This window comes from Alligator sinensis, unplaced genomic scaffold (assembly GCF_000455745.1).
Source record: "Alligator sinensis unplaced genomic scaffold, ASM45574v1 scaffold444_1, whole genome shotgun sequence".
NCBI classification, from domain to species: Eukaryota; Metazoa; Chordata; order Crocodylia; family Alligatoridae; genus Alligator; species Alligator sinensis.
The window spans coordinates 1,880,718-1,900,605 of NW_005841886.1; the positions used below are offsets into that span (position 1 = coordinate 1,880,718).

Sequence of the window (19,888 nt, forward strand, 5' to 3'; positions counted from 1 at the left end):
GAAGCACATGGTGCCATGCCCTGCCTTTCTTCCCTGGCTGCATTCGCATCCTTTCCCCCTGCTGCAGCAGCCTGCTGGTGGGCTGGCCTGGCATTTAGAGGGAGCGGGTAGTGATGCGTGCCCGGACGTGGAGGGTGGGGGGACCCGACCCCGGCACCTCCCACCCTGCTCGGGGTCAGAGCTAGGAGCCCCACACCCCCAGGCAGCGGCTCCAGGCCCATGGGCCTGTGTGGAGCAGCTGGTGCACTGCCTGCCACAGGGAGTGGAGCCAGGCTTTCTCACTTGTCCCCCGGGGGGGCTCGCAGCTCCCAGCACCCAGGGCAGGGCTGAAGCGGAGCCGCCAGAGTGCAGCTCAGACCTGCCTGCCCTGGGAGTGATTCCTGCGGCCCAGCCCACCCCACCTGGGCTCAGAGCTGGGAGCCCCTTGCCCCGGGCAGCAGCTCCAGCCACCCTGCCCCAGCCCCTGTGCAGCCACTGCCACCCCCCTGCCCTCTGCACCGCATGCGGCTGCCTGCCACCGCGCCTTCCCTGCCCCACATCTGGCTGGAAACCTGTGCCTCAAGTAACCAGCACAGCGGCACTTTTAGCTTACCAGTACCACCCATTATTCAGTTCAAATCCCTCTTAACCAGCATGAGTGGGGAATGGGTTAATAGGGATTTGAACTGAAAAATGGGTGTAGATCAGTAAAAACTAAATGACTTAAAAAATACCAGGGAATGTATCAATGAAAATTTGATAAAAACTGAGAACGTGGAACACTAATCATTATGTATGACAAATACAACAAACTAGGCAAAAATAATCAAAAGATGTTTCTTTAGCCCTATAGTTATTTGGAGCTTTCAGGTTCCTAAAGAAAATTAAGCCTCCTTAAGCCTTTTGACAGTGCATTCAGTGTTACACTGAAAGTTATTTCCCCATCTAAGTTAATGTTCACTCGAGTTAATGTTTTCATACTTAAGTTAACGTTTTTAGCTCTAATTAAAAACAGTATGCAGGGCTGTGAAATAGGAGCCATGTTATCAGGAGCAGCTAAGAGCAGGATTGCAGAAGAAAGAATTGCTTGATTAGTAGAACATTAAGACTGTGGAAAAAGGAGAGAGGGTCATGTGGAATGAAGAATTTGGAAGAAATCAGGTTGATAATAAGGAACATTGAAGCCAAGTGACCCCATCACTGCTGCCTGAATAGAAATTCTCAGGCCACTGCCAGGCAGTTAAACTCTGTGTGGAACAGGAATCAGATGTGGGGGTGGGCTGCGTGCAACTGCAGGGGACTCTAGTTATGGCCGCATTGTTCTTTACATTCAGTTGACGTGCCATGAAGAAGCTGTCCTAGAAAGCTCAAAATCATACTCTGTGGACAAAAGGGACAACTGGGACATGATGGGTTGGGAGGTGTCACTGGTACTGTTATTTAAAAAAAAAACCCATAACCTTATCGTTTGTCAATTTGTTAACCGTATCAAGTGGGACTTTGTGCAGAATAGGTTTTGAGGAGGGTTATAAAAAGAATATACAATACAGTAAAAGCTCTGTTATCTGGCATGAGTGGGGAATGTGGGTTGCCAGTAATCTAAAAATGCTGGTTACCTGAAGCAGGAGTTTTTGGCCGGACACGGAGTGGCGGGGGGTGGGGTGGCCTCCACATGTGATCTTCTTCCCCTGTGTCTGGCCTGCTGGCTGGAAATTCCAGTTAGTAGTGTATGCTGGGTACTTAAATGCAAGTTAACACAGCGTTTACTATAGTAGCTTTACAAATTTTGATGAGAATATTTCGTTTCCTCATCTTAATCCTAGGCCTTCCCTGAAGCAGCTATCCTGCTTCATTGAATGAAGAAGTTACACTTAGAAAATGGAGAGAAAACAATGTGGAAATAAACTCCCGTTATGGAATGGGTGTAGCTGTGCATTCACAGTCATCCTTACGTACCCACTGTATTGCTATGCAGTTCAGTTCTTTTGAATGAGTGTAGGCCTTCAGATTTGTTAGCAGGAGATCTTTTATTGCCTTGCAGGCTTGTTCTGTCCTCTTTAGTGTTTTCAGCATTTCAGTGTTAGTGTCATCTCTAAATTGGATTACAGTTCACCCGATACAGAGAAAAAAATGCAGCAGCTGGAAGGGGAAAGAAAGAATGGGCTGCTTGTTTTTCGCTTTTGCTTATTTAACTAATAAAGTATCTGGAAGCCATAAATCTTGCACAGGGATGTTACTAACTACAGCAAATTTGTGTGAATACTGACAGATGCTTTATTGTTACAACAGAATCAAATCCATGATGTCCAATTTAAGAACTACTGAGATAGAACATGATGCAAGTAGGAGGTATATTTTTAGATCATCTTATAATAAATGCAGAGTTACTTTAGAGTTTTGCTAAAATAGCTGAGACAAAAATCTGGTTCCTGGATCTAGTCAGTTAAGTTAAGGAAGCTGATGTCTTGGGAGTACTTTGAATGCAGAGTTTGTTCATTAATCTTGGTATATTTATTAGCTCACTATTTGCATTTTAAAGGCTCATTGGAAAACCTGACTTGCTGTCCACCCTTTCCTTTCCAGTTTTTAAATTAGCATGTATGTATGTACCTGTGTTGGGGAGAGGCATATTTCCTAGTCTTATAGCTAATGTTAACATTTAAGATGTGATTCACCAAAAATATCAACAAGGTCAGCCACTTAATGAGAACCCTAAACATAATACAGATCAGGAAACAGATTTCCATTCCAAAAGGTCATCAGCAACCATGGAGGGCAAGGAGGAACAGGAGGATCTCACAGAATGTGGCCTGAGGGGCTTTCTTTCAAATTTTGTTCATTTTTCATTTTTTTATTCCCATCTTCTAGTTCATATCTCACCAGGTGCATGGCAGAAAGGTTTTGAACATGGCAAGGTGGCTTGGTGAATAGATTCAGGATGAGAGGTCCAAGCGTAAAGAAGTATGGCCTTGAAGTTTAGCCAGGAAGAATTTTTTTCAGACTTTGGCAAGAGCTATTTCTGGGAACTTCAGAGGATAGACGCTCATGAGGATTGGTGCTAGTGGTAAATGTGAGCTGAGGATGTAACTATGATAGTTGCAAGCATCCCATTCAGTCAGTAAGGTGCTGAAAAGGTGAAAAGGATTTATGACCCAGGTACCTACCTTTTTCCAGGAGGACCCAAACCCTCAGCCCGACCATGCCCTCTCCATTTGATAACAGGAACATTTTATTTATACACAGTGATAGTAGATATGAATAATGCAAACAGTTCTATATCTACCAGTCCCAGAGCTATAATGGAGGGACGATGCATCTGGCCAACAGGCAAGCTTCACCCTGAGGTTCTTTCTGAAAGTCAGATGTCAGCAGCCTGGAGGTTGAAGGCTGAGCCCCTCCTCCCCACCATGGAATGGGTGAGATGGACTGGTGGTATGCCCTCTGTCCATGGTGGCCTCGGGTTCCCCTCTTGGGGACCTTCTGCTGCTCTGAAATCCTTCCTTTTGTATCCTTTCTTCCCTGTAATGACTCTTCATTCCTGGGCCTTGTTGATTGGTCTCCCTGTGTCCATTATACTGTCCAAGTTCTGTCCTGTCAGCATATTCCTTTGTTTCACAAACCCATCACATGCACACGTCCTAGTTTGGTTATTTACCAGTTTCTCCTAATTTGATCTGTTTACTAAAGCCGGAAATCCCAAGGGCTGTGAAGTTTGGCACTATGACCTAATGCCACCTTATCTCATGTGTGGTACATGTCTTCAATTTCCTAGCCTGTGTCTTTACTGGTTTTAGACACAGTGGGCCTTGAAGGAAACTTTGTCACAAACAGGCTTATAGAAAACAATTAATCCTTGCCATTCCCCTGGACCTTTGTTCTAATGCATATCTACTTTACCTAAAAGCCAGTTCTGAAAAGCAAACCTCTAAATACCATTTTCTAGCCATCAAAATGTTATCAGATTGTAGCTGAAGACACAGATGGGGTGATGGCAGAATGTTAAAGGATGGAAGAGTCCAGAGTCTAGCTTAGTTACTCTACTGTCTTATAATGTTATCTTTGCATTACTAAGGACTATGGGACAGAATCCAGAGTGTATTTTGAAGGTGTGAAATATTTTGAAGCCTAAAAACAACTTTTCAGTAGAAACAAAAGGAAAAAACAAGTTTCCTCCTGAAAAAAAGAAAAAAAAATGGAGCAATGCCAAATTCAACTTTGTATAGTCTTCATGTTGCCTAATATTAAAGAAGGTTAGCTGGTGTATATGGGTTATTCAGATTATGTGAAGCTTGAATCTTACCTAAAAGGAATTATCTCCCAATCCTTTTGCAAATAAGTTAATTTTTTTAAGATGCTCTGCATTGCAGTCTAAAACAAAGACTGCCCTGGGATGCTTAGAACTACTTTTGCTTCATGCTGTCATCCTATGAGTTTTCCATTTCTATAGTGAAAAGGCTAAGAATGGAGTATGCTTTTCTTCAGAAGAATTACATATTTAAAAAATGACCTTAATTTAAAATTACAATTATTGATCTTATGGCCAAGAATTGTAGCAGAAAATGCAAAAGCAGGCTCAGAACAGGATCACATTTCATTATATCTTAGTCTGATTTAGTGCTTTCTGTTGTTTTTTTCCAGTTACCAATATTTCCTTGAGATGCAAATAAACAATATGCCATTTGCTGTACTTGGTGTAATTTGAAAGCTCAACATTCATTTGTAATGAGCTGTTATTGTTATTCATTAATTATTTCATTCCAGACAATTTACTGACAGGTCAAAAAAGGTCTTTCCCCAAAAAGCATGGAATACAAAAAATCCTAAGAGGTAAATACTACACATGGGGTGTGTCTATACATGCAATTAATGTGAATCAATAAACCCTGGAGCAATTTGAGCTGAAGCAAACTACTCCTGGGCATAGCATCTACACATGTGCCCAGGACCTCAGGAATTTGATCTGGGACAGAGCAGATCTGGCCTGGCAGGAGGCACAGGAGGTCAGCACCAGGCTCTGGGTGGTAGTAGAGGGTGGCTGAGAGGCTGGCTGGGGCTGAAGGGTGCTGAAAGTGCAGAACCGTGTGGCAGGCTGGGCTGATCAAATGCAATTTATGCCCATGGTCAGCATCTACATGTGTGTTTAATCACAGTAAATTACCCTGGTGTAAGATAGTACCCCAACAGTACTATCTTACAGCAATGTTAATTAGTTTACTGCAGCCTAATACTGTCACATGTGTAGATGGTAATGCTTTACTCCGCAGGTAATTACTGTACTCCACAGTAAAGCACACGTGTAGACATGGCTACTGTGTAGTTAAATACTACCTTAAGGGCAAGATTCCTCCTCTCCCTGCACAAGTGTCAGCATGCATTTGTACTTGCCCTGTTTACTCAAATCTAAGAGTACCCTGAATTTAAGACAACCCCCCAATACTTTGATTCTTTATATGGAAAATTAATATGTTGTTATAATTTTCTAGGCATAGAATTCAATTGTTGGAGGGCCATCTTGAATTCATTCCCTCCACCTCCCCTTCCTGCTGCTACAGCAGGGAAAGCAGTGGCTAGTGGTGGGTGGTGAGTCAAGTAGCTGGAGGGTTAGGTGCCACTGTTGCCCTCTGCCCCTCCACCCCAACATCTTCCCCCTGCAGGTATCCTGTCCCCCTGCCACCTCTTCCCCCTCCATCTCCTCACAATCTCTGTACCTTCCTTCCACTCCCCAGTCTCTGCCTTCCCCCAGCCACACCTCCTGGTCTGCCTTTTCCCCTCCCTCACTTACTTCTAGATGCTGCTTGGGTTGTGTTCCCTCCCCAGAGAGCAGCATGTGGAAGCAACAGCCATGCTGGGCCACACAGCAGCATTGGTGCTGCTGATTGGCTGGGCAGAGGCCATGTACCAGTGTCAGCACTACTTATTGCCAGGCAGGGGACATAGTTCCATGTACTCCATTCCCGGGGGGAATCCTGCCTGAGCTGGAGCTGAGCTGCACCTACAGTAATGGGGGGAAGGGAGCAAGTGGAGTAGAAATGGGGGAACAGGAGGCTGCTGTGGATCTTTCTCTGGCCCTGACCCAGGCTCAAGGCCAGAGTCAGAGCCACAACAGCTCTGTACCCCGGCCTTTCCGCGGCCCCCCCCCCCCCCCCGCGGCCGGGCCGCCCCCCCCCCCCCCCGGGTGATTTATATGCAAATCTGAAGTGGCTTTTTTCCCCCATGCTGAAGGGGAGAAGGAGTGGAAACTTGTCTTAAACTTGAGTAAATATGGTATTTTATTTAACCAAAGCTTTATATATTATAGGATTACCTTGGTGCAGGTTTTCCATCCTTATTTTCTCCTATGCTTATCTTTTTAATTTTTTCCATTTTAAAAAATTATTTTTCTTCAATGACTTCCTTTTGCTTATCACCAGGGAAAAGGAATTTCTATTGTAGAATATATCCACATTGTAGTATGCAGTGGATACTACAGTGCAGTGCAGTGGATACTACTAGTGCAGTGAGACATAAGTGAGCTTGAAATGAATTTGCATGAATGCAGGAAACAATCTTGCTTCTTAGCAAGATAAATTAGCCTTTGCAAAGGATACACCATGTTGCCATGGGTAGACCATGTCTGTGTTATCCTATAGCTGGCAATGTGGACATATCCTTGGATTATTCAGACAGCAGTGGTTACAAGTATCCTAGCCCCATGTTATTCTTTTGTTAATATAGGTGTTACTCCTTCTCCTTCATCTGATTGACAGTCCAGGAATTTTTCCTCCACGTGTTTGGCGATGCCCTGCCCCTCCCCCGTGTCCCTTCAACTCGGCAATCGGCTCCGAAGGGACCCTGGGTCCCCCAGACCTAGAAGCGGCCAGTCACCAAGCTGGGGGGGGGCGGGAGCCCTGCGTGCTCCCCGTTGGACCTGGAAGTGGACTGGAAGTGTTTCTGGTCTACTTCCGCGTCCGCCGCCGAGTGCGCTGGGGACCCCCCCACCATGCTCCTGTGGGACGCTCCATCTGCCCCAGCATCTCAGCATTCATGAGCTGCCTGGTACCTTGAGGTATATAGAAAAAACATTTAAAGCTGCGTCTACGTCCAAATCATTGAATTTCTCCGAATCTATTTGGAGGGTTGCAGCTTGATTCAGATAGATTAAAGGGTCTCCTGATTCAATTTGGATCCGGAGATTCAGCTGCCGAATCAGGCCAAATCTCTGCTGAATCGAATCAGCGACCGAAGCTTTGCACAGCCCTAATAGTTATTAGCAGATCCACTGGCACATTCAGTATCCCAGAGGAAAGCTTCTCACTTTCTCATGCACCCTCTAGAACTTGTTGATTGCCACAATTCTGTGAGGATTCAGGAAGAATAAGTGGATCAGTCAGGTTGTCTTGGACTGCCCTTGCAAATCCTGCCTTGCAGAACTAATGTAGCATGTTTTCAGTGCAGGACATGAGGAAACATCATGGTTCTGTTATTGTTCAGTGCTTAAGCTTATGGATTGTGTTATTGTGGATGAAGTAGAATTCCCAGTGTCCATCACAAATGGCATTCAGCAGGTTACCTATGCCTGATGATCTAGTGTAGTAACTTCAAGCTAAGGAAGTAAAAGTATTACTTGAGACACATACCACTAATGCTTTGAAACTCACCACAGTTCTAGGACTTCAAATCCTTTTTTATGGATTTACTGGATGCTCTAGGTTGGACCTGCTAATTCTTTTACAGTTTTCCAGAAGAGAGCACTATTTAAATATCCAGACAATCCTACCCTTTCAATGCTTACTGAAGGTCTGAACCATTTTTTTCTTCCTTCAATAACATTAGGTGCATTAAGAACTTCTTCCTCTCTCTCATCTACTGTTGCATTTATGTGGAGTTTTGACTTCTTGTACTGATGTTCTTTCTCTTCTTATATAGTTTGAATTTGTGGAGCTTGTTTCTTTACATCTCTGATTTCAAAGTCCTATGGCCTATGTGTTTCTCTCTTTCCATAATGTGACAGTGGATTCAATGATAGATGCCATGTGCTGTCCGTAGTTAGGGAGAAAAGAACGTAGGGAGTGCTCAAATGCTGTTCCAGATTATAAACCTCACCCAGAAATCTCCCTCCCAGTTTCCATGTGTACAGCATGCTTGTCCTCGATAAGTTTTGGCATAAAGTTTGATTAAGAAATAAAGGAAAAGGTGGCTTTGAATGTAAACAGTAGCATTTTATCTGAATATATCCCAACTCTTTAATCAGTCTGGCAAGTTATTTTCTGACAGCACCAAACCATGCAACAGACTTCAAAAAATCAAATCAACAACAGCAAAATGTAAAGCATTAGCATGGTAGATAAATCTTTGTACATTCAAAATTCTCATTTCCACGTGAAATAAAATCTCATTCCATATGGATGTTATCTTCTTCCTGACCAAAGGAAACTTCCATTTCAAGAGTCTGTAGGTAGAAATGTGGTTGTCTGCTGCTTTCTCAAAGTGGTAGAGAATGGACACATAGGACCTGATTTAGTCGAAAGACTTCCAAGAAGGGCAGGAGCAGGCCTTTACTCCTTTTATTTTAGGAATCAATTTTGAATGAAGAGTTCTAGCTTAGTCTTGACTGAATGTAAACATTACTAGAAGTAAGCTAGACTGTAAATTTATAGTGCTCTAGATACTCCACTCTTAGTCTCATAAGACTAAATTCTTTTTCACTTCACTATATAAATGGCATTTATGCACAGTTTGTGATTCAGCTCTGGGCGCTCAGGCATCTATCTATATGCCCATTGAGCATTCTCATTAGGGCTGTGTCAGCCACGCAATGGAGAGCAAAATGAAATTGCGTAAGTCCCAAAATTGTAGCTATGAAAAAAACCATGACTAGCAGGTGTTAGATGGAGAGCTAACCCAATAGGTGAGTGCAGGTGTGTCAAATACACGGCCTGTGGGCTGGACTCAGCCCACAGGTCATCTGGACCACTGATTTTGCCCTGACCCTGGCTGCAGTCCTGTGGTGTCAGCCATGTGCCTGAGCAAGAGCCATGGTACTGGAGGTCCAGCAGCATCACAGGGTAAGCTATGGCTTGTTCCTGTAGCACGAGCCAAGCATCCATGATACTGGGCTTCTTCCTCTGTCATTTAATAGGTAAAAGTCAACTAACAGGTAAAACATTGCTTTTCCATCCTAATAACTGAGAAAAACAGACAAAAATAAGTGGCTCTAGGCAGTCAGACCCTAAGAATGTGGACAGATGAACAAATAATGCTAAGTTAAAATAGAGCATGTCAGCTGATCTGCAGTAACTGTTTTGTGTGCCCATTTTGTAATACAGTAACTAGAAGTTAATGCAGTAAGTTAGCTGTTTATTCCGGGGTAGACTGCCTTAGTTTAGCTTCCATTTAGTGTGGGACAGAGCAGACACGGGCAACAGTTATTGTGGGTCTGCTGACATGCAGTAATGTCATCTCCTTAACTTGGTATAATTTTCCTCTCATCTCTATAATTTATTTCCCTGTTCACACCCAGTGTTTGTCATTAGAGTAATAATTCAGTTTTAACAATGAGAGAATACGCAGCGTTTACAATGAGAGAATATAAAGTTTAACAGTGCAAGAGTATAAAAAAGCAGGGTAGAAATGCACCTTAAAGGCTGACTAAATCAGTAAAGGGTAACAGTAGATTCCTATACACATGCTCTGGAGGTGGCATTTTAATTGGAGCCCACAGTGTCTCAGGTATTCATCATCCTGTGTTTCAAAAGTGGGGGGGTAGCATTTGATGAGCTTTAGTTAAAGCACACCCGCTACCATTTTGAAATGTAGGGACACTGAATACACGAGATGCTGCAGCACACTGGAGGGTTTGAATTTGAATGCTCCAGCAGACTCGATTAATTGAGTCTGCTTCAGTGCGTTCTAATCAGAATGCATTGGAGCACATGTAAAAGTGCCCAGACAGTATAAAGAATGTTTACCAATGAAAAAGTATAAAGAAAGATAGCAGGAGGGTATTGTTTCACATTTGATATCACATTTAATTCACCCACAGAAAGATGACACAGATTTTCACAAGCACTGAAAAAGATTTAGGTTAACATATCTCACTATCTTTTGATGGGATTTGCACTTATACATTTTTAGGTGCTTTTGAATCCCTATCTTAGATGTTCTACCAATGCACACAGCTTTGATTCCATTAGCTAGCAGTCCTGTTCTGGAACCAGGTAATGTTGCATGAGTATTGTTTTTATGAGTAGTTATATACAAAATACCATTAAACACTGATGATTAATTTCAGTTCATTTAAAATTGAGAACAATTGTTTTGGATCCAGTGTTAGTTCAGTTTTCTTTTGGGCATCCAAATATCAAAGTAATCAAAAATCAGTTCATGAGGTGAGTAGATTTGTCTTTATACTTGCATACTATCTTGTGTTCACTTACTCCTCTGTCTTGTCCCTCTGCTCTTGGAGTGGAGCAGATAAACACAGGCTACCTTTAAGCATGTGCGTAAGCCCAGTGACTTCAAAGGAACATCTTACATATTTCAGTTCAGTTTGTGTTCTGGTGTATTGTTGGGCTAGGGTCTTTCTTTTGTTTTGTTTTAAGAAGATATACTATAAGTGCTGTAGAACATGAGTATTTTTCCCACTCTCAGCAAATAATTCTTATAAAAACATTTTTTGCCTTAATAAAGAAATTGGAGAATAAATGCTTTAATTTGTATTTTATGCATCATGTCTATGAGATCTATGGCACTTCCACCTCAGGTATTCCCTAGAACACTAGTGTTTGTCTCCTTTATTCATTACCACAATTTGAGTTTGTGCAGAGAGTTTTGGGAGCAAAAGAAGCCCTCAGCTAAGGAAGAACTGGCTATTGAATGACAAGCCATTTATTATATTAATAAATGAACGGTTTTGTCCTCTGGGGGACATCGTGTGTGCTGATGCATGGAAGGTCCTCATCCTTCTTGCTTATTATTTTGTAAAAAAAAATATTGTCTCATTAAAGAAAATGTAAATGTTATTGATTACCTGTTGGGTTAGCCTTAGATTCATGTAGAAGAGTTTACAGTGTTGCACATTTCTTAACATAACGTATATCATTGCATATTCAGTTTTTCTTTTCAGATGGTTCTGGCATACAGCGGTGTAACAATGTGTGTGTATAGTAATACTGATGTAACAACTTGATTAATAATCCTCCCATGATTTTGAAGCTTGTAGCCTGATGCCCATAGTTCAGCAATAAATGCAGGGGGATATTTTGCCAATCTGTCCTGGCTATGATTTTCAATTCATTCTTTGCTTTTGTCTGATTCTTATTTCCAGCTGTTAATACTACACAATAAAGCCAGTGATTCTTTTCGAAAAAGGATGCAGGCTGTTTCTGGGGAACTGAAGTATTACAAAGAGAGGCTTTGTCCAGCTGACAGTTGCCACATGGATTTTTCAAAGTGACCTTCAGAGCAGAGAAAATTGTTAAGAAATTATCCAGTTGTAGGGATGCTATTTCATGCTGTTTGGTTCCTAGATACATTTGTCTGTGACTAACCCGTTCATGCAGTGATTTCCGTATCTGTTCAGTGACCAGATAGGTGGTTTGATACTATTTCCCTGTATAATTACCTTGGCATCTTCAAGCTTTCTTCCTAAAGATCTAATTTCTTGAGATAGTTTAGTTTACCAGCAAAATACAAGTATATCCAACAACAGATTTGTATTTACAAAGATTCTTCAGTGAGGAAATTTGAAGTATGAAAGGCCTTTCAGCCTCTTAATGACATAATTACGTTACAAGCAGTGTTTTATTTGAATAGCATGGAATGTTTTAGAACTGTACAGATGAATAACTATAGTTAATAATGTAGGATTGAAGATATCTGTTTTGCTGTTGATAGTATTTGGATTATAAAGCACATTCTCAAGATGTTGGTTGTAACTTGCACCGAGATGGAAATTTAGGTGCAGTTTTTTGTCAATAAGTTTGTGCCTTTGTGTTGCATGTGTTCACATAACATACTGGATCAGATTCTGTGGTCTGAAATAATGTCACTTATATATCATGAAATAGCCTTTAAAACCAGCTAGAGATAGGACTTGAAAAATTACACAGTGCAGGACACAGGCTTCTAGTTTTTGAGAGAAAAAGGGAGTACATTGGGGGTGTGATGGAGCTTGAACAGGAGGGTGAAAAACTGTCCTGGAGCAGAGCTTTGCTATGCTTTGTCTTCTCCTGGTGTGAGCTACAGCTCCTCCGGTGAAGCAATAAATTAGTTAAGGTTGAGTATCTGTAAACCAAGAAACACCTGCTCCCTGCAGTGCTCCATCTCCATTCAAGCCCATTATACTATTTGTGTGTGTGTGTGTGTGTGTGTGTGTGTGTGTGTGTGTGTGTGCGCGCGCGCGTGCGTGTGCCTGCACACTTGTGCACATGCATGCACATACTTCATGAGTGTTCATTTATCAATATGCATATGAGAAATATCTTTAGTGTGACTGTAGTAATGTAAGATCCTCTCTGTCTGTGTCTGTATATGTCTACCTGCCTATGCAAGATGTTTAAATTAGCCTGATTAATATAGAAGATGCTAAAAGGGCATTTGTTTTCCAAGTATACGTACATTTCAGGCATATTAATTCCGGGGAAAATGTTCAAAGGCTGAAATTCAAATATTCAATTATTTGAAAGTCAGTGGGGGTTAGGCAGCTAACTGCCATTTGTGCCTTTGAAAATATCACCCACAATGGACTAATTGCTGCTTTTGATCATCATTTTTTTTTAATTCTCTTTTATCATGAACTCATGAAAGCACGAGCTTTTTGTTGGCTTGCTAACTCCAGAAAAAGGCCTCTGCCAAAAGAAGCTGACAACTTTCCTGCATAGTTATCTTGTCATAGGGAGGGTTTTAAGACTATAGTAATAATACTTAGCATTCATGTGGTGTTTTAAATATTAAAAGCAGTGTGGATACATTATTTTATCCTTACAGTGTCCCGGTGACATTCTGAAGATGCAGATACCGTGCAGATTTTTTTAAGGCCATGCAGTGAGCCACTGCTAAAGGAAAAATTAGAAGTTAGACTTGCAGCGATCACAGTCAGATTCTCAAGCCCCTGGTGTATATGGCACAATACAGTGCCATGCTAAGATACTCAAGCTAAATTGCATGCAGGAAGCAGTGTAGCACCTTCCTAGGCTAATTAGTCCTGATGAAAAGTGGAATATAATACCTTGAGCACAGTATCACACTCCATGTGAATGTGGCTAGACTGTTTTTGGTACCCAAGCTAGCTTGGGTATCTCTGCATGCACTACATTGTTCCATGTAGTCAAACCCACTGATTCAACTTGTTCTCATCACCTCATTATTAGCTAATTATGTTTTTACCATTTTATATCATCCTCTTCTCATGCTAAACATGATAGTTACGCTGTACTGCAGCAGGCAAGTCACAGTCACCAGTGGAGACTTCTATTTGTGTGAGAATCCATTTCCTCCGTATGCATTGCTGTTTGATGCTAGAAAGGATAGCACCATGATGCAAATTACATGAAACACATCTGTGCCTGCAGGAATTGATTGTGACTGATTGTTCCCAAGGCAATTCCAGCATCTCAACATGTGCTTTCATGTCAAAAAGTGAATTTGAAATTTTATGGGTTTTTTTACAGAACATAAATTGCCAAAAAAAAATATTTTTTTTTTGTGACTGTTGAAGCATTTCAACATGTGTATTTGAAATAAAACATTTTGACATTCCCATAAAAGCAATACTTCATTTTGATTTCTTGAAATGATACAAAATAAATTGATCCTTTAAGAAATTCCTTTAAGATATGGAGTAACACAAGGCTCTTCAAACATTTAATATTGTTAAAACTCAATTAAATGTGCATAAACTTAATATTATAATCAACATATCATTAATATTCATAATAAAATATCTGTCATCCTTCATGAAATAAGTTTTCTTTAATAGAAGCTGAAGAATAAATATCCTAGGCAACAGATTCCACTGAAGAGGAATACCATCTTTCCTTGCTCTTGTGAGACTGAAATCACAGACCTACACTCAAAGGAGGGGGAGTGGGGAAAAAAGCCAAGCGGAAGGGTAAATGGGAAAACAGTGGGAGGAGTCTATAAAATCAGTTTAATTTAATCTGGAATGATAACTAACTACTACCATGTCTGAATAATTTAATATGGTTAGTTTACTTGGTGCCATTACAGAGTAGGGATAAAGTTACTTGCTGCCAACTTTGCATTTCCGGGCTAAGCAGGCTTGTTTAGTTACTGCTTTAACAAAGGAGTGGCAAATATAGGGTCTGTGGACTAGATTCAGCCTCTGGAGCTGTTCTCTTTGGCCCACTGGACATGTAGATCAGCAGCAGGGGTGCAAGTAAGATGCATGCAGCACAGCCCCAGTCACCTTCTGGCTGCTTCATCGATTCTCACTGCCTCGGCCCCAGCTCTCCTGCCACCAGCTTCTGCCATGTACCCCATGCTGGAGCCAGAGCTGGAGCTGCTGTCATGACACGGGGCACTTGGTGGTGGCACCTTCATCTCTGGCATAAAGCACATAGCAGGGGCTAGCGCTGCTGGCATGTATCTTGGATTGGAGCCAGAGCTGCAACCGCTGCTTCCACCACATGCTCAAAATTGGATCTGGAGCTGCTGCTTCTGCTGCAGATTCCTCATCCCCTAAATTGGATTTAGCCCACAAGGATCTCTGCAGTTCAGATCCAGCCCAGAACACAAGGTGAGTGTGACACCTTCACTCTAAAGAGAAGAGTATTTTTGTCTTCTGCTTATTTTTAAATAATGGCCATTCCAAACACTTACTGTTTATGTTCTCAAGTGGTTCCATTTTTCAGACATGATAAAATAATATAAGATGCATTATTTTAACAGTTGTACCGCGTGTAGTATATTCTCAGTATAGTAGTCTGTGAGAACATCTACACATGAAATGAATGCGACACAAGAAACTCCAGCACATGTTGTACCATAATTTATTGCTCCCGGATACCATGTTTATGGCAGAGTCAATTAGTTAACAGTGGCCTAATAGGGCTGCATGTGTAGACGCTGAGTTTTTACTGTGGAGATCGTTAGGCAGTTTGACAGTAGACATCTCATGTAGACTGATGTCTACATGAGACATCAGTAATCATCAGTTTTTAAGATCGTGTTATAGTAAGGTTTATATTGTCCCAGATGAAGTCTTTTTTTTCTTTAAGCTGGATAGATCATCAAGAAAGCTGCTTTGAGCATAATGAGTAGAAATTAAATTTATTTATTTATTTATTTATTAGGTTACTGCACAGTTAGCGTCACTAAAAAGCCATATGCTGGTGCTACTTTCATTGATTTAGTACTTGATTGAAATATTACAATGCAGTACTTAATTGCAATCAATGCAATACCGTGCATTAATTTAGTACTTACTGTGCATTGGTTAAATACTAAACTTAATGTACAATAACTACAGTGCATTAATGAACACACAGACATGCCCAGAGTAAGAAATGGTTTTCTGTTTCATAAGGGAAATTTTGAGAAGTAAAAAGAACAAATTCTTTAAGTCATCCAGACTGAACAGCTCATGGGTTGGATTATGATGATAGATTGAAATAATCTTATGGCAAAGGTACAAAAACTGTTTCGACTTTGTACCCCAAGCATGGGAAAAACTTGCAGGTCTGGCCCCTTCCCTGCTTGGGTGAAAGGATCACCTCAAAAACAGTAAATAAGAGTAAGGATAAAGCCTATACACAATGCAAAAAAAGTGTGTGTTGTATGCCAGAAAATGTTTGGATAAAGTAAGACTTGTTAAAAATCCTATCAAATTAGACCTTGCAAAGGAAATTAAAACACACAAAAACAGGTTCTCTGCCCATGTAGATAAAGAAGAATATGAAGGAGAAATGGTTGGACCATGTAGTGAAGATGATGTTGGTATTAAAAATAACTGTTTTGGCTTAAAAACGAAATGAGTACTTTACCTCAGTTTTCAATCAGATACAGATGTAGAACATGGGGGAAAGGTGGGATGGAGAAGAGAAATCAGAATATGGAAATGGAAATGACTGTATCTAAACTGGAATCAAAACTCAAAAACCTTAACATTCTAAACTTGGGAAGAGCAATTTATCTTCCTCCCACTGGAAGATAGCAAACATAGTACCACTGTTAAAAAAAAAAAGGGGAAAAAACAGTTCAGTCAGCTCGAGACCCATTAGTTTGACTTTGGTTTTATGACAGGTTTTAGAACAATAAGAACAAATTTTGAAGAAAAGAATAATGAGAAAAAATATAATGAAATTCAGCTTAGGTTTTCCAATGCTAGATTGTGCCATACTACCCTGATATATTTTTTTGATAACTGATTTTTTAGATGCAGGAAATACAGAAGGTCTAATCTGTCTAGATTTCAGTAAAACATTTGATACAGTGTCATGTGGGAAATGTCAGTAAAGCTGCAGTCCCGTCCCATCTGCCCTGCAAGTGCAGCCTGCCTGTGCAGGTCCCAGGCCGGGCTTCAGGGAGACCCCGCCTGACTGCTCACCCACTCCATCTAGCACCTCTGGCAGCAGATATAGGGCGGATAAGTGGGGCTGGGTCCAGCACTGCTGGAAGGAGCTGCTGCTGCAGGGGCTGCTGGGAAGTAAGTCCAGCTGCTGCACGGGCCCAGCCCCTCTGCGCAGCTAGGGGTGGCAGGACCAGTTGCTCATACCACAGCCTGAACTTACCCCTGCAGGCTGGATAAAATCTCTTCTTAGGCCAGATCCGGCCCATGGGATGTATTTTACCCGCCCCTGCTTTAAGGTTATCCACGTGGACACTGATACCAGGAATGTCTGTTAATTAGAACTTATTGAAAATAAACTATTAGGAATAAAGGAGGAGGAAGAGTACCTGGGTACGTTAACTAATCACTGAATGACCATGCACCACCAAAGCGATGCAGCCTTAGAAAAAGCAAATGTGCTTCTAGAAGTATCAGGCAAGGTATTTCCTGCAGAGATAGGGAGATAGTAATACCACCAAATAAGGGTCTGGTGAGACATCATCTAGGATATTGTATGCAATTCTGGTCCCCCATGTTCAAAAAGATTAATGCAAACCAAAACTTGTTCAAAAAGTGCTACTGAATCATCTAGAAAATGAGCTTTGCTTTTTTTTTTACCTAGCAATAAGAAGGTTAAAAAGGGATATCTTTACTTGCTGTAAACAAATTGTAGGATAAGCACTAGGGAGGATGAAGAACTATTTAAGCTAAAGGGCAATTTTGGCCGAAGAATTAATGATCTAGATCTTCTATACCCATTAATAAAGGTAGGCTGAAAAATATGAGTAAGTTCTTAACCACCAGAGGAGTCATGTTTAGGAACAGCCTCCCAGTAAAATTTTAGCAGCAAAAAATTACTAGTTTTATTGGTGGAGCTCAATTAATTCATAAATAGGCCTGTTTGGCCTTGCTGGTCAACCTTGTACATTTAGTCCTGTCCACTACACCTATTGAGTGTTATTCTTAGAAGGGGAAAGCTAGGGTTACCATATTTCCAGGTCCAAAAAAGAGAACACTGGTGGGGGTGGGGTGGGGCAGGGGGAATATGATGATGGGGGGGCAGTGACATGCCAGCACCCTGCCCCTTCTCTTTCAGTTGCCTCTCACTGACAAGCCATAGCCCCCCCCCGCAGCCTTGCTGCTGCCCCTCACTCCGGACCCACTGACAGCCTTGCTGCTGCGCCTCACTCCCGACCCACTGACTCCAGCCCTGCCAGTGCATCTCACTCCCAACAAGCAGTACCCTGCCCCCCCTCCCCCTGCTGGTGACCCTCACTCCTGATCTGCTACCCCTGCACCCCTCCCAGCCCTGCTGGTGCCCCTCACTCCCGACCTGCAGCCCCCTGCCCCCCATAGCCCCGCGGTGCCCCTCACTCCTGACCCGCAGCCTCCTACAACCCCAGCCCTGTCAATGCCACTCATTCTGGCCCACCGCCCCCTGCTGGTACCCCTCACTCCCGGCCCTCTGTGCTCTGCTCCCGATCTGCTACCCCTGCACCCCTCCCAGCCCTGCTGGTGCCCCTCACTCCCGACCTGCAGCCCCCTGCCCCCCATAGCCCCGCGGTGCCCCTCACTCCTGACCCGCAGCCTCCTACAACCCCAGCCCTGTCAATGCCACTCATTCTGGCCCACCGCCCCCTGCTGGTACCCCTCACTCCCGGCCCTCTGTGCTCTGCTCCCTCCTGCCTCTGATCACCCTCCCCCTTTTCTCACCAGCAGAGCAAAGCAAAATCACAAACTCAGCTCCCGATCATGCACATGCCACACTATGGATCCTGGGAACTGTAGTTCTACCTAACAGTGGCCATATTGAAAACAGGCCGGGAGGAAATCCCGGACATTTTGCTTGCATTTATAAAACCCGCCCAGGCGCAGAACAGGGGGCCAAAGAAGAGGACATGTCTGGGAAAACCCAGATGTATGGTAACCCTAGGAAAGCTTAACAGTAGAAGACTCTGGGAAATAATACAAGCTGCTTGTATGCAAAACAAGAAGTCTTAAGGTGGCGGAAGGTGGAGCTACAACCAGCTTTGTGACTATTGACAAGAATTCCCTCTGGCAGGTGGCCTTAGGGGAGCTTTCTAGGTAACTGGAAAGGACAAACACAAGATGGGCGAGGTAAAATGCCTTCAAGAAGAGAAAGCACTGAGGAATTGAGTAAAAAAAAAAAAAATGGTCCTTCCTCCTTTGCACAAGATTGTTGGCCTGGAAGCCAGAAATGTGGTCAGGTCTGGGTTCCATTCCCAACTCCTAACAGAAGGGGTTACTAAAGATCAATGTCAGGAACTCTTGGATGTTGTCCTGAGAAATAGAGAAAGGCTTTGTAAGTAAAAATGACAAAAAGCAGCAACAAACTGTATCTCTTCCTTTCATGTACAAAGATAACTTGTAAGCAGATGGGGAAGAGAATGAGAGAGGGAGGGCTTAAAAGAAACAAAGAAGAAAACATCAGATGGGTAAGTTTGCTGACAACCCCCAGGCTTTTTCTTTAAGTGAATCTTCCTATTAATATGGATTTCCTCTTGTGGGAAAATTATTTTCCACTTTCTCTCTCTGAAGGTTTTATTTTACCAGAGAGTGGTAGTTGGCTGTGTTAGCCTGAAGTCAGAAGGCAAGGTACATTTACAATGATGAGTCTAAACCAGGGTGCCAAGGAGCTCTGGGGTGCCTCCAGAAGCTTTGAACAGTACCATAAGGTGTATGGATATTAGTGAGGTGTGAAGAGATGAACAGGTTAGCTAAGCAGATAAACCAGGCTCAGGCTTGTCTCTGTACCAGTGATCCCACACTTCTACTGCCCAGCTCCTGTGCAAGGAGGTAAGCACTGTAATATATAAAGTAATTTTTTGAATTGTGTGTCACTCAATTCAGAAAAGATATACAGGGGTGCCTCAGGTACAAAATTCTAAAAACCAATTTGAACAGGAAATTGCAGAACAAGACATCATTTGCAAATTGGACTGTGTTAAGTATGGTTTAAATATGGACTATGGATTCTTATGTCATTATCTGGATTAGTTTTTGTGACTCCTTTATTCCTATGGGTTTAATGTTTGTCTCTCCTAGCACTGCCCTTTCCCCCTGTCTTGTCTTTTGTATTCTAATTTTTCTCTTCTTATATTCTGATGAAATGAGCTTCATCTCATGAAAATTAGCATCTTTGTACATTAACTAAATAAGATATACACATAAAGCACAATTTTTCAGGGGCTGGGTAGTAAAGGCATGGCATCATCGGTGCAGAGACAAGCCTGAGCCTGGTTTATCTGCTTAGCTAACCTGCTTATCTCCTCACACCTCATCATGGGCAACTGGTGCCACCTTAGCGGGGGCACGTGCCCCCCCCCCCCCCCCCACGCA

At 42.4% G+C, this 19,888-nt stretch overlaps 1 protein-coding gene across 8 annotated transcripts in view; it reads left to right on the plus strand.

Annotated features, from left to right (window-relative positions):
* The window catches only part of TANC2 (tetratricopeptide repeat, ankyrin repeat and coiled-coil containing 2), a 774,525-nt gene that overhangs the window by 344,799 nt on the left and 409,838 nt on the right, over window positions 1-19,888 (plus strand). The window lies entirely within an intron of this gene.